Source organism: Nipponia nippon, unplaced genomic scaffold (genome assembly GCF_047370975.1).
Source record: "Nipponia nippon isolate SJK-2023a ecotype South Korea unplaced genomic scaffold, ASM4737097v1 scaffold_4, whole genome shotgun sequence".
Taxonomy (NCBI): domain Eukaryota; kingdom Metazoa; phylum Chordata; class Aves; order Pelecaniformes; family Threskiornithidae; genus Nipponia; species Nipponia nippon.
This window is the reverse complement of record NW_028262358.1, coordinates 26,288,764-26,304,497: the sequence shown is the minus strand read 5'-3', so window position 1 is coordinate 26,304,497 and position 15,734 is coordinate 26,288,764. Positions and strand designations below refer to the sequence as shown.

The 15,734-nt window shown below is 42.4% G+C and overlaps 1 protein-coding gene across 12 annotated transcripts in view; it reads left to right on the top strand.

The window, feature by feature from the left end:
* The window catches only part of TRERF1 (transcriptional regulating factor 1), a 104,333-nt gene that overhangs the window by 63,284 nt on the left and 25,315 nt on the right, over window positions 1-15,734 (top strand). For all 12 annotated transcript variants that reach the window (XM_087776520.1, XM_087776519.1, XM_087776510.1 and 9 more), the window contains one exon: window positions 9,144-9,241. The gene's annotated coding sequence lies outside the window, so the exon portion shown is untranslated. The remainder of the gene's footprint in view (window positions 1-9,143; window positions 9,242-15,734) is intronic.

The window sequence follows — 15,734 nt, the reverse complement described above, 5'->3', positions numbered from 1 at the left end:
AATTAGGAAAAATGTTCATAGCTTAGCTAGGAGACCTTTGGGGAGCATTGTTATTTTTGCAAGTATTAAATGCAAAATCCGAATTTGTTACAAAAATGCATCCGTAAGTTGTGCTTAGCCATTCTCCCTTGCCTGCAAGCTGAAGGCACCATGGTATTAAAAAGCATAGTCCTTTCCCCGTTTCTGTGCTACTTCTGGTTACGTGGAATACTAGGAAAGGAAACCGAGGATCGGCAAATACTACCTACTCTACAGGGAAGTCTGTACAAGGGAAAAGATTTCTATAGGGATGGCTAAGAGCTTTGAATGTAATGAAGAAGAAAATACTCAGTGGAGCTAATACTTGTGGGGAATAAATTCTTCACAGAAAGCTGAGAAAGCTGCTGAGTGTCAATGTTCCTCTGAAAATGGTAAAAGTAATTGTAAAAGCTGAATGGCGTGGCATTCAATTATGTAAGGAACCAAAGGGGCTAAAAAAATAATAACCTGGTATATCAAAAAGCAATTTAAAATATAAGCTAGGGAAAATGGAATATTTCTGTCACAATAAGATGAATTCCACCACTGGCTGCATTGATTTCGTGTCTCAAGTTTTGTTCCAAACAGATCTGTAACTATGGAGGGGAGGGAGGGGGGGAAAAAAGGCATACTTCTGTTCCCTCGACCTCCCAGGCCAGCCCGTTTCCCTTCTCAGCAAGAATGGTGAGAAAGATTTGTATAAACATACAAACAGGACTCTAAGAATTTAATTAGCTCTGTTGGTCATTCAATCTCCAGTTGTCTGATTTAATTGTCCCTTTCAGAGGGATCATTTGAAGCAGAGCTCCATAAGCTCTGTGAATGTCAGTAAACTAAGCTTGTTAGTGTACAGTGTGAAGGCCAAAGCTGAATTCTTGTGGGTATTCACAGCCTTCAGTAAATAGCGCGGCGGTGCCGAGGAGGAATCGTTCCTTACGCCCACTTGCCCTTAAGATGTTTCCCTTCAATTCAGAAATGAATATTCAGTTGAAAAGTTATTATACATCTTGTGTCTTTCAAAATATTCTTGGCACTGCATAGGAGTCTGTCTGCAGAGAGGTGGGATGGCTTTTTTTTTTTTTCTTCCTCCTACCTTCTGCGCGGAGGATCTGGAACCAAGCAGTAGCTGTTAGACTTTTAGGTTTGTCTGCTTGTTTGTTTGGGGTAGGGTTTTTTTTTTGGCCTGGCGGTGCTGTTTCCTTAGCTGTGGAGCTCCTGCTCCATCTTCTCGGGGCAGGGATGACACATTAGCATGGCACGAGAGGTCCAAGCGTTAGGTTGTCGGGATCTTGACAGATCTTGCTGTGAAGTGTTCCAGTTTGGCAGAGTTGAGAACAATTAGGGCTAAAGCTCGTTATGGGGAGTGCCTGCTTGAAGATTTTTTTTTGAGTTATTGGGGAATTTCATTTAGGAGAGTGGCTGTTTTCCAGTAATTTTGTGAAGGCAAAGAATAGTTTGAGGGTTTTTCAAGGAAGCAGGGTTGTTTATTGACGTCATTTTTGGCGATGATTTTGTTTGAACAGTTTCAGTCACCTTATAGTTTAAGGCACTGACGTTTTGCAAGAGTGTAGGCTTACGGTATTAAGAATAATGAAAAGAAGGGATGGCTGAAATGTGTTGCAGGAGAACTCCTTGTACTGAATGATTGGATGATAAAGTGCCAGAGGAAATTGCTTGTAGATAAACGAAAGCAATGTGTGTGGGAAGAGGAGGAGGGTCACAACGCAGTGTATGCTGTGATGACTGCTGCACCAGGTGTTACTGCTCTGGAAGGAGCCTTTGTGGTTGTCCTGTAAAAATGGCAGCGTAACAATCGGTAAAACGAGTGTCAGTACTCGGTAGCGAAGGAACAGAAAACAAAACAGAAAGCATAAATGTGCTGCTGCGTAAATGTGTGGTGCTCCCCTGTCTTCAATACCCTGTGGAGCTCTGGTCCTCCATGTCTTCTATCTCGCCTCCCCTCAGTCCACAAAATGTTGTAAAGAAGAAGAAAAATCCAAAGTATGGGGTGATAAAGAGCCACCAAGAGTCCTCAGTCTGGAAGGCACCCGATATGGAAGAGACCCGCAAAAATTATGAATGTTGTGAAGAAGGGGATGGGGAGTGAGAGTCCACTGTCCTTCCCAGGAGATGAGTGTGAAGCAAGCATGTGAGAGCTGTGAAGGGGAAGATGATGGTTCCTCAGGCAGCTCTGGGGCTGTCAGGCTTGTACTGCCGGCCAGGATGCTATCCGAATTCAATAAGGAGAGGACAAGAAATGGTTGTGTGGCAGGAGGTATAGGTCATGGACCTGAGGGAAGAGAGCTGAGTAGAGGCAGAGGAGAGGAGACAAGAATGGCTGGGTACCTGAGGGGTGACGCCTGGCATGACAGAGGAGAAGAAAATGCATCTTGGAAAGGGACTCAGTTTTGGAGAAAGGACTGACTTAGGGAAAGAAGAGAAAGGAAAGAAGCAGACGAGCGCAGGAGTTGCAGGAATGGGCAGGCAAACCTCTGCCTGCCCAAACACGCTTGGGGATGGAGACAGGATTGTCGGAGTGAATCTGAGGTTCTACTGTTGGCAAATACCTCTCCAACTCAGATGAGCGTTTTGCTAGCATGCCTTCCCCTGCCGGGTGACAGCCTGTCACTGCCGTAATTTTACTTCATTCAACTTGACTGGTCTGCATAGAGGCCGTATTAGACTGACAGAAGAACTATTCCAACTTTTAGACAATACCGTGTAATGGCATATCCTTTTTAAATGACACCACACAGATAAGATATTAAGCCAACCTCTTTCAGATTAAACACCAGAATGAAAGTATGCTTTTATAACTTCATTTTAGCCTGGTTTTACATAATTGCACTTCATGAGAGAACTGTGAACTGTATTTATTTTTTGTTCCCCATCCAAAAAACCTCCTGTCCAGCTTAGTACAGATGATGGATTTGCTCTGAAGATAAATTAAACTGCTGTAGAGGGGAGGCTGTGTTGGATCCCCAATTAATTTGCTGCGGTTGTTTGAAGTTATGTGATGAAAGATGGAAGGAATTGCAAGAAATAGGATTTTCTCCTGGATGGGACAAGCTGAGCCCTGCCTGAGGAAACTGGATTATATTCTGGCCAGCGCCACAGAGCAGCCACCTGATGCAGTTACTTGAGGCAGCCATCTCCTGGGTAGTCACCAGTTATGCCTATGGTAGCCTCTTCTAGTGTGATCACCCGTTTCCTTTGTGTGACTCATAGGCATCTGACCAGTAGCTCAAGTCAAGACTGCTTTAAACATAATCTAGCATTGTACAGTATCTGTTATCTGAAGTGCTGGACCCTACATGTGAAAAACTAATAGATTTTTTTGAATTTGTCATCTGTCTGTGCCATAGCATCTCATCTGTAAGGTGTCATTTGTCCAAGAGATTTGCTGTGGAAATAAATGTAATGCAATATTCCTGAAGCGTTTCAAAGATGTAGAAATGAGCATATAAAAATAATCTTGCATGCATGAAGAATCTTGTCCTAAGAAGAGAGTTTGAATTTCTAGAGTTTCTTTAAGAAATACGGTGCAACCAGAAAGCTGAACATGGACCAGAGAAGGGTAACAAAATCATGAAGTTGATGGTTAAGAGAGGACTTCCAGCATGTGGGGAGAGACTGTGCTCTGATATAGTTGTGTTAAGTGAACTAAATTAACGGCACATGATTGATGGTGATAGTTCTGTTACTTTCAACTTTTTTTTGTTGCTGGTTTTGCCAGTTGATATTACAGTCTTTGTTGGTGTTGCTTGTTTAATACATGTACTCTGTTGTTATGTTTCTTATCCTAGGTGGCTTACTTTCCCCTTTTCTGCTCCAAAAATAACTAAATACTGTTTAATTATGACCAGCCAATTTAGATAACAGGCTGCTCTCGGTCACCCTTGTAGTAGAAATAATGACAAATACAGTAGAGAAAACTCTTGAGTTTCACTGATTTAAAGCAGGTAAGGCTTATTCATTTCATGCGAAGGTTATCAGCTGGTGTTTGTGTATGGTTAGGTAGACAGGCGGCCACTGGGCAGGAGAAGAGAAATCCCAAATGACCCTTTTTTTTTTTTTTTTTTTTTGTAATCTCTCAGAATGACATTTTGGATGCTCTGATGATGATCTATAGGAAGTCTGAGTTCCCAATTTTAACACTTCAGTTAAGTTCTTAATGTCAAATGGTACAAAAGTCCATCCCATTAAAGTAAACATAGCTATTCTAGAAGGGTATATGTCTAACATTTCACTTTACTTTGGTAGAGGATATGTGTATCCCTGTCTTTGATCTGTATTGTTCTTTTAATATCTAAAATCTGTCGTGCAGCTGTAGCGTTGTCCTTGGAAGCACGTGGCCTGTGCCAGGCACGCTTGACCAGCCCATGGAGCACGTGCATGGCTTTCCTTGGTCTCACTGCACGGCTTTTCATGGTTGTTGAGTGGGGCATCTTTATCAGCCAGCCAAAGGTTCTTCTCGTCCTAACCTGCTGTTAGGGCTCAGAGCAGTACCAGAAGTTTGGGAAGGGGATCAGTATCTCGGAGCATGATGTAGTCACAGTGGAGACAAAGACCTCTGGGAAGTGGCTTTTTATGGCAACCTGCAGCCAAGGGGAGCTGAAGTGTTGCAACAAAAATGCTTCCCCCAAGCTGCTGCCGCAGCCTCATGCCGCAGGTAGCGTAACCGGTAATGGTGTTTGTGCCATCGCTCCTAGAGCAGCACTGTGTCTTTCTGCTTCTCCTTAAATCTGCTCTATGAAGGTTCCTGCAGGACTAATGCAGCCTTCATCTAGAAATCTTCCTCTCGTGTGTTGCAGTAACTTGCAGGTAGGTGGAAACTTTGAGTTTCTGAACTGTAAGGTGGCTGGAGAAAATCCCCGTTCTTTGGTGTGTTGCCTCGAGTTTTCTGCCATCCTCCATTTTATCCCTGGAAAAATACCTTGTTTAACTTTCAGTGTGAAGCTTTGCTAATCAATACGTTACAAGCGTAGTAAAGTTCAAGAAATTGCCTCCCATTACTATCTTGAGATGAGAAATTGATTTAGCTGCATTCTCTCTCTGCTAATTCATCTGTCCTTTATGTTCCCATGAAAGGTATTATGTGCTCCTTATTTTCCAGTAGTGTCATCAATCCTAATGAAGAGAGAAGAACAAAAATTTATATTGTGTGTATGGGATCGCCGATCTCTGACTTAGCTCTTAATTTGTAAATGTTGCTGTAGGCTTCACTTCTCAGCTTCTCCTTACTGTTCTTTGGTTATATGCAAAATCTAGGGGCTGGAATGGGAACAAAACTGAAGAATATGGCAAAGGAATATACAGTTAGATTGCTTTTTAATCTAAACCTCAAAAAATGAGATGCTGATTAAAATTTAATGAAAGGAATTAAAATTTCATTTGTGAATTTTCTGAACTTTTGCAGTGTTTGGTCCTGTGTTAGTTACATTGGGACTGTTTTCAGTATTTATCAGCCATCAGTTCACTACCTCTGGCTCTAAAATACCCAAAGTTTTATTCTTTAACTATGGTATTACATATGAGAGCTTTGCACTTACCTGCTAGTTTACATACGACTGCATATGAGTGGTATTGTAGCTCTGATGATGAAGGTGGTACAGTGGGAAAAGCAGCCAAAACAAGTAAGAAAAAGAGGCAAGGGTTTTCCAGGGCATTCCTGTTGTTGCTTTTCCCAGTGTCCATCGGCCTGGCCTCTGTAGGAAGCTGCCAGGGATGGTTTGCCTGCAGAATACTTTGGCAATTTTAGGTTTAATACTAGCGTTCATTGTTCCAGAGCAGATAAATGAAAAAGAAAGCAAAACTATACACTGTGACTTTGGTCACTGGTCGTGATGTAGCAGGGTTTTTTAAAATGAAATTTAAACATCTTGGCAGGTTCTAAATAGCTGTATTAAACTTGGGGGGGGGGGAAGTTTTCTTTTTTGGTTCCACTGGCGTTAACCTTGGCTTTTCATTGTGTCTCTGAATATTTCCTGTGACAAACACAAAGTGATGGTATACACCTGTCAGTCATCTGGAAGATTCAATATGCCTGTTACAGACCTAAAGGTGTTAAATACCAGTTTAAAAAACAAGTTAGATAAAGATTAAGTACATGTGGGCTTATTAAAACCTGCCTTATTTCATCAGAGAGGCAAATTCATGGGGTTTGTTGAGAAAAGCCGTCAGCAGATAGGATGCAAGCAGGTAACGAACAGTTTGCTTTCCGGGACGTTTGTAGCATTTCAGCTGACATTTGTAGCAAGACGTGGATGTGCACAGGTGTTAGGTACTGGGACTCAACACAACAATGTTGTAAGCAAAAACGCACTTGGATCCGAGAAAATCCATGTGTCCCTGTGCGATGCTACCAGCATTTACCATCAGCTGAGGTGTTCCGTCAAAGAAAGACGTTTTGGGCAGGTCAGACTTTGTAAGGAGCTCCGCTGTCTCCCGTGGCGCCTGTTCTGATGGAGCGAGTTGGTGTCTGGATTGTGCTGTGCACCTGTCTGTTTCCTGTGGCCCTGGGGGAAGGCGAAGGGGGAGGCAGAGGCTGGCGTTGGGCAGGGCAAGGGAGCTGCTTGGGTTCGTCTCCCCCACCTTGCTGGTGGGTTAAAGGAGGGCCCTTGTTCTGCACAAGGAACTGCTGGACTTGGGGGGGGGGGGGGCAGCTTCGTGCTGTATGTGGTAGTGTCACAGTGCTTGGGACCTGTTGTCAGAGATTTTTTTAAAGAACAAGTTAAACAAGTGAATCTAGCGTGAAGGTGAGAGGAGGAAAATGCTGATGGAGGTCACTGAGGTTATCTGTGCTCTTTTCCCACAAGCAGTCACTTATACAGTTTTGTCTTAAGCCTGGAACAACTTTCCAAAACCTGTCAGGGCTTGATGCAAATGAAGAGTTTCCTATTGATATCAGTGAGCTGTGAATTGCACCTTAAGCTTCCAGGCTTGTTTCGTAGAATCATAGAATACCAGGTTGGAAGGGACCTCGAGGATCATCTGGTCCAACTTTTCTTGGCAAAAGCATAGTCTAGACAAGATGGTCCAGTACCCTGTCCAGCCGAATCTTAAAAGCGTCCAGTGTTGGGGAATCCACCACTTCCCTGGGGAGACTATTCCAATGGCTGGCTGTTCTTATTGTGAAAAATTTTCCTCTTGTGTCCAATCAGAATCTCCCCAGGAGTAACTTGTACCCATTACCCCTCATCTCTTCCATGTGACTCCTTGTAAAAAGGGAGTCTCCATCTTTGTAGCCACCCTTTAAATACTGGAACATGGTGATAAGGTCTCCCTTAAGCCGCCTTTTCTCAAGGCCGAACAAACCCATTTCTCTCAGCCTTTCGTCATACGGCAGGCTTCCCAGTCCTTTGATCATCTTTGTGGCCCTTCTCTGGACCCTCCTCAGCCTGTCCACTTCTTTTTTGTATAGCAGGGGCCAAAACTGTACACAGTATTCCAGGTGTGGCCTGACAAGCACTGAGTAGAGCAGGATAATGACGACTTTATCTCTGCTGGTGATGCCCTCATTGATGCAACCCAGCATCCTATTGGCCTTCTTGGCTGCAGCGGCACACTGCTCACTCATATTGAGCTTGTTGTCCCCTGGGACCCCCGGGTCCCTTTCCACAGAGCTGCTCCCCAGCTGGGTAGATCCCAGCCTGTGCTGCACTCCTGGATCATGTTTTCCCAGGTGCAAGACCTTACATTTGTCTGTGTTCAACTTCATAAGGTTCTTGTTAGCCCACTCTTCCAGCCTTCCCAGGTCTTCCTGCAGGGTGGCTCTCCCTTCCGAAGTGTCCGCTTCCCCACTCACTTTGGTATCACCAGCAAACTTCATCAGGGTACATCCCTGGGGGACCCCATTTGTGACGGGTTGCCAGTTTGAAAAGGAGCTGTTTACCAGCACCCTCTGGGTGCGGCCTGTCAGCCAGTTCCCCACCCACCGCACAGACCATTTGTCTACACCGTACCGCATCAGTTTCTCTAGGAGGAGGATGTGGGAAACCATATCGACAGCCTTGGAGAAATCCAGGTAGACAATGTCTGCTGCTCGCCCCACATGAACCGAGCAGGTTACTTTGTCGTAGAAGGCGATCAGGTTTGTCAAGCATGATTTGCCCTTGGTGAATCCATACTGGCTTTTCCCAATCACGTGCCTCATTTGACTTGTGGTAGCCCCCAGGAGGATTTGTTCCATAACTTCCCCAGGGACTGAAGTAAGACTGATGGGCCTATAATTTCCTGGGTCCTCCTTTAAGACTTTCTTGTAGAGGGGGGTGACATTAGCCTTCTTCCAGTCTTCTGGGATGTCTCCTGATCTCCACGACTTCTCAAAGATTATAGAGAGCAGCCTTGCAGTGACATCAGCCAGCTCTCTTAACACCCTCGGGTGTTCAGGGCCTTCCCTAAAAGCTGTTTTGGCAGCAGCACCTACAAAAACAAATGTCTTGTTTTCATGTAAATAATTTAAGATGCCTTGTCTAGATATCTGTTCTGCACTGGGTGACAACCTGATTGTATCTCCCGCACCTTTGACTTTCATTAATCCCTCCCTTCCTGATTGCTATACCTTCTCTTGTTTGTGTGATGCTCGTCATGTAGGTTGCAAGCTCTGGGCCAGTAAATCTCCTCTCCGTGAGAGCATTCAGCCTGTCTTCGGGTTTTGTCAAAGCAGTGTAAGATGCTGTGAAATCTTTACGGTGTCTGCAGTAGAGGCACAATCTTGTTTTATTTATTGCATCAACGCAACCCATTCCTCATTTTGCAGTAGGCGCCAAGCTGAGTAAGAAGAAGGGATGAATTTACTCGTATTTCAGTCTGTAATTTGAAGGATTGTGGATGTATCAATCCCAGAGATTTGACAATGAACCAGTCTCTTGCTATTGATATGGGCAAGAGGTTCTTGGTTGTTCTTTAAGGGAGTTACAGTGCTGATAGATGTCCTCTGCAGTAGTGACTTGAAGAACAGAGTAGCATGGAGATACTATATTGAATAGAAGTTAGTATTTAGTTGTGTTGCAATAGGAAGCTCATTCTTGCAAGTCTGCTCATGGTTTGGGGCAGGTTGGTGATATTTTATAAGATAATCGTGGGGGGAAAAACTAATTTCCATTCTTTTGCTTTATGTTTAGATACATCACTTTGAGATCACAGAATGAAAGCAGCATGAAATGTTATGGCAAGGACAGCACAGCAAGATACAGGAGTCTCACAAACCCTCAAAAATCAGGTAATGTTGCAGCATCATATGTCCACTTTCTATGAGGCTGGCTTGTTTAATAAGGCTCAATGCTTTTTGACTGTTTTCCAAAGTCTGGGCTTCTGAGTCTCTGTGGCTTTATTGATGGACTTCTCAAATATGACTAGTTGTGTGTTGGCTTTGTGTTCTGTAAAACATTATTTTATGTACCACAATAGGTATGATGCAGGAGATGCCCATACGTTTAAATCTTTCTTAAAGGACTACCTTGACTGTATTGTCTCATACAAGCAAAATAGGTATTACCTTAATAAGAAAGAAAAAAAAAAAAAAGCGACCACGGTGGTCGGTTCTGCATAGCCATCGGATTTTACTTGGCTCCATTGCTAGGTACCAACATGATGTATTTTAGAGGGATTGACTTTTCCAAGGGTCCTGCAGCTGCATTTCTGAAAACTGTCTCCTTTGAGGGAGACACTGGGCTCAAAATAGCTGTTCCTTCTTTACTGAAAGCTTAGCCATATGCTATTTTCCACATACTACTACTTCTGCCTGTTTTTTTAAATTGTTTATCTGTCTCAGGATGTTTCCTTCTTGCCTGTTTTTGCAAATCCTAGCATATGTTTTCTGACTGTTTCACAGCATTTACAGTTACAGAAAAAGGCAATCACATTACAAGCTTCACAGTGTAAACACTGTAGAGGTCAGGAAGAAACTGGTTAAGTGCATTATAAGGATGCTCACCTTATACTAAAATTGTATGCTTATGGCTGTGGTCACAACAATAGCCAATGGATTGATGTTTGAGTGGAAAGGCATAAAAATTTCCACTTCTCCCCCAGATCAACAGCAGTGACCAGAGGTTGTAACGTAGCCACATATGATAAGTGGGCAAGGTCTAACCTCTCTGTCCTAAGGTCTTCACGGCAGAGTCTTGTCATGTCTGCAGAACTAGGATCTTGCTGGGGAAAAACAAGTCACTCAGTTCAGTATAGTAGTAAACTAAAATATGAAATTGAGGGCAATTTTGATAATAGGGCATGTTTATTTTCCAGGGAGCATTTGAGAGTATTGCCCTTGATGTAAGACTCAGCAGAAGGTACTGCAATTTATTTCATCTAAGCAGTCAGTAAACCCAAATTGGCTGAAGAGATTTCAAATAGAGTTTCATAGATAGCTTCAGCCTTGATCAAATACGCAGTAATGTATTGGTGAATAATCAAAAAATCATTGTTTTTATCACAGGTGATCAGCCCCTTTAATTAATGCTGTCTTCTGTACACTTTTTAGTCACTTTGTCATGGAATATGCAATTCAAGTGCCCTTCTGGCCTTAGTCAAGGTTTGTATTTTATTTTTAATCAGTATTGTGAGATCACATCATTTTATATTTGTCATTTTTATGAAGTAATGTGATACCTGCTTCAGTCGCAGTTCTCCAAACCCTTCAAAGTACCTTGAAACCGTAACGCCAATTCACTGACAGCAAAGATAATCAGATTTGTTGAAGCAACCTTCGTTTCTTTGGGACTCATGGAACTGTATCTCCCTTAGACTAAATTGAGTTAATGGCTTTATTTAGAAATCAGCCTCCTCTTCTTGAATAACCAGAATTCTGTTAGTTTGGGGAAAAAAAAGTTTTCATTAAATTACCAGTGCTTCAGAATGCGTTTTCTTCTTGTAACTTAGATCAAAAGGAGAGGAAAATGTTTCTGCTTGCTTGTCTTCCTTTCTCCTCCCCCTTTTCTAGAGGCTTTCCTGAGATGATCAACTGTTGGTTTTGCTGTTGGGTTTTTTTGTTGCGTCTTTTTTAAACTTCATTGAAGTAGAGAAATTGCTCGGTTCCCCTCCCAATGCTGTCGTTGCTCTCCCCTCCCCCAAGTCCAATGTGTTCTTTATTAAGAGAGACTAGAATGTCCTAATTCAGTTTGAGTGGAAATGGGAACAGCTTAAATGAGCAGCCACATGAGACTCAGCAGCCTTTCCAACTGCACTGCAGAAGGAGCTCAGCTGCAAAGGGAATGATAATTTTTGAAGGATTTGTGCAACTGTTGAAGAATTACCAGCATTAATATTAAAAAGCAGCTAATCTGTTTTTCCCCTTCCATTTTAAGAGTGTATAGCTTTCTTACTATGCTTGCTATAAAATCAGTGTACTAAATATTTTGCTTCCTTTCCATTCTCTTTTCACTTTTGCAATTATTTTATTTGCTTATGTTCTCATATACTGAAGTGGGTTTGTTGTTTGTTTTGCCTAACAACGCCAACCTTGGTGTTTGTATGCAGGTATGGGTGTGGATTTGAGAGATCTGCCATTCAAAGAAAGCCAAAATTGAAGTGCAGTAGAAAACATAGAAGCAGTTGTATCTAGGATTGGGATGAAAAACTTTTCAGCCCTATAAGCATTTGTCCTTGAGATAGCTATAGAAAATTATTGTTGGTCCTTGAAATCCCTATTGCTATTTCGGTGTTTGTTCTAACCAAAATAGCCATGATTCTGATACCTTTTGACCCTTGTTTTCAGTATCTGCCTCTATTGCTATATCAGATGTCTTCAGGGTTTCTGTAGATACTTTTTAAAAAAAAAAAAAAGTAGATCTTTGAGTTGTTATCTTGTCACCTCTCTTTCCCCTTTTCTCTCTGCTAGTTCACCCAACCACCTTGGTTGGCGTTAGAAATTATTCATTCTGTTTCAGTACTGTGCTGCTTTTTTCACGTACTTATTTCCTGTGCCCAAAAAAAACCTGGAGCTGGGGCTTGAACTGTGGCTACGCAAAGAGTTATGGAGGCAAACCTGGTATCTAAACAGCCTGCAAGAGCGCAGGGGTCTGAAATATGCCACTCTTCCTCTCCCAATTCTGTGCTTCTCAGCCATCCAGCTTTACCGCAGCCACCATATCTGAAGATGTAGGGGTAGTGCCAGCTTCGCTCCTGAGAGCTGGGTTTGAGTAATGCAGGTGCATCTGTTCTTAGGTAGCGCTCTCTTGTTTTTTAAAGCCGCTCTTGTTGGTGGGTTCTTAGTGGTGGTCGTACATTGGTAGTGCCCAGTGGAAAATTGTGCCTGTCTGTGCTGTTGCTTAAAGGCTGGGTTATAGTCAGCCCGTGTGGCAGGGGCTGCTGGTAGCATCAATGTTGGCAGAATGGAGGCTATCGGGGAAGGAACTGCTGTATATTCCTGTGACTGTCCTAAAGGAAATCAGAGAGCAAGATGGTGTGAATGGTGGCTGTCTTGATTTAGGAATAGCTTAGCAGAAGATCTCACAGTTCTGAATAACAAAAAAGGCCAATAAAAACATTCTCATAAAAAAGGCTAAAAATTGGCTAGATAAATCCTGTTTTGTTTCTATTGAAGCTAAGGGGGGGGCGGGAATTGAAAGGAAGGAAGGGAACAGAGAACTTCTGGGTTTGGATTTCACCTTATCCACAGTTAAAAATGAAGCTTATATTCTAATAGCAAAAAGACAGCCACTTGAGAAAGCCCTGTCTCAGCCTGTGTGACTGAAGGGCGGTAAGGTATAATTAAAATATGTCTGCAGTGTTGGGAAAACACATAGCAATGACACATTTCTGTAAGCAGGCATGCCTTAAGTGTTATAAAAAACAGTTTAGATTGCTAAGAGCGGTGGTTAAACTTGCTTTAACTGACATGTTACCATCCCGGAGGGAGGGACATGAGGAGGGATGGTGCCCCAGCAAATGAGCATCTGCTGATATGGTTGCTTGTGAGTAGCTGCAGGTGCTCTGTCCTGCAGAACCTGGTTGAACATGGAGGTCTTTTTTGCATCTGCCATCTTATCCAGTCGTCTTTTTTTCAGGCTAACTAGTAATTAATCTATAAAAGCATGTAGATTTTTGCTTAAAGTGACAGCTGAAAAACTTGAAATAAGTTGGACAAACCATAGGATCCAATTCCCTTTTGATACACAGCCATGCAACCTACTGAATCAGCTTAGGTCACTGCTGTAATAATTTTATGGCTTTTTAATGGGTCTGCTTCCTTCAGCATCTGCTCTCCTACAGTCTTTTGTCATCCCTCTCCATTAACTCAGTTCTGAAACTGGCACTAGCTGGCATTCAGTCCTGGGCTTGCAGCCCACACCCAGCCCAACTTTCATGCACCGACTTCCGTGGAGTGGATGTCTTGCTCTGAAATTCATGTGGATTCAGGCCGTTCGATAGTGTGACTGTGGCTTGATCTGTTGTTTACTAGAGTTGAAAAATTCTGCAGGTTTCAGCTTCTGTGGTATGTGATGGAGCTAGGAGTGGTTTTTTTTATATGTTATAACTACCATCTCCTTGATATTTCACTGCCTGTTGTCTTCTCGAAGTTCTGACTCTCCAGTGATACAGTTTATGAAGGAGGACAATCAGATTTCCTTTATTGAAGACTGATAATGTTGGAATATTCTTCCATTTCATGTTTAGCAGAATTAAGTTATGGCATGCTTCCAGGAGAGACTACTACTTGTATTGCTTTACAGTTGCTTGTGTTTGAAGAGGGAGGCAGTTGGAGTGTGTAAAGGCATTTCAGCCAGCTTGGCACGTCCTTGGCTTTCGGTCTGGAGAATGGAGCTGTGCAAGTTGCAGGGGACCACGCTGAAATGATGAGAAAAGAGTTGGAGCGAAACCTTGTCTCTGTTGAAATCAATTGAACTCCCATTAGTTTGAGTCCAGATTCCATCTGTAAACTTAAGTAGGGTATTTCTCTTTCTAGGCAGTCTGCAGAAATGTTTCTGTCCTTTTGCATTTGTTTTCATGTTTCTTTGTAATGATTGCGTAATTGGGATATATCTGTAATGTCAGAAATGTAATAGGTTAAGTAGCATAAATGACTGTTGGGAAGAGATGAAACACAGAACTGCAGAACCATTGTTGCTTTAAAACTCCTGCTGCTTTTAGTTGCTTGATTTAACCATTTAGTAGTTAGAGTTGTTGTTGTGATAAATTGCAGTGAGGGGGGTTTAGGCACAGTGCTAAACAAAAAGGAGAAAAAGCACCATTTTCTTCCTGTCGTTGAAAGAAATAGAAATCATTCAGTACATTGCCAGTGGCTTTTCAGATGGCCAGAGACTCACTTTGGTGCCCCTAAAGCCTTAATGATGTTGTGTACAGCACTGAAATACTCTTGTTAGATTTTAATCCGACAAGAAATGTACACTGTTAGCATTTTGTTAAAGCTGATCGCAAATGCTCGGTATCTACAGCATCACGCCCTTGAATTTAAGCCTGCTCAAGTGCTGAAAAAAAATCTGGTATCTAAGGGGCTGGTTTATTACTGATTATGCTTTTATCAATGTGCCTATCTATTTTTTTTCTATGTTACCTGAAGGTAGAATAACAATGCTTTTTAAACATTTGCACTTTTTTCCCTCCAGATCAGTGATGCTTTTGAAAGGCATATTTTCATCTTTCTTTTTTTCTTTTGGGTGGTGGTTTTCTGGGGAGGGAAAGGGGGGGGTGGTGTTTGAAAACAATACACATTTTTTTCAAATGGGATTCTCATAGTGACTGAACTTTCCAGTTCTTTTGTGACTTGATTGGTATTTTAATATAACATTCCATTATAATTTTTTCAGAGTTTTACAAATGTTTCTGTGTAACTGTGATGATAACTCTGTAATCTACCTAACAGACAGAAGTATGTCCCACCTCCCAAACTGGAGGCGAGTTGAGGATACTGGAGCTGCTGGAGAGGAAATTTTTATGAGTGTTTTTGTTTTGGTTTGGGTTGGGTTTTTTTGTGCTGAGAGGGGGAGAGAGAGGTTTCTGCTAATAACTCAGATATAAAACCTTCTTGACTGTTTTCCAGGACCCTGAGAACTGTGACAGGTAACCCCCAGGTGAAAGGGTGTAGTAAGCGGAATTTGGTGCATGCCCAAGGGTTGACGTTTTCTCTGGTGACCACAAAAGTAGCTGTGGCTGCTGGTACAGGCAGTAGCATCTGCCACTGTAGTGCTCCTGCCTGTGGGAAGAGTAGGGGGTCAGGGGCCTGGGTGGCCACTTGATTCATTTTTATACCAAAATCATGTTGTTTGCTGCCTTAAGAACAAGTGCTCTTACTGTCCTTACTCCTGAAATTCTCGCAGTCTTTTAATTGTCTCCTGGAGACATTTATTCTCGCTCAGTGGTTTGTATCACTTATTTCTTGTCCTTTGACTAATACTTGTCACTTCAAGCTTTAAAAAGAAGGACCAAAACCAAGGAACTTGGTGTAAATTACAACACTGTTAATAGGTGAAATGCGACATACCTCCTATACAAAAGGTGTATCGACAGATCCAATAGTGCCCTGTTTTCATGGGAAGATGTGTTCAGAGCATCTCGGCTGAGCTTTCTTAACTTGGCAGGCATAAGAGGAGATGCATATTCCTGTGTAGGATCCCTCTCTTCCTCTAAAAGTTGATGGCCTTTCAGTGTGAAATATCACACAGTGTTTATTTTTATGCCCTTTGAATGTTTCATGGAGGCTTTGTTTAGTTTCCCTTCATAATTTTTAATAGGAAGCCTTTGAAGTTGGGTTGTGG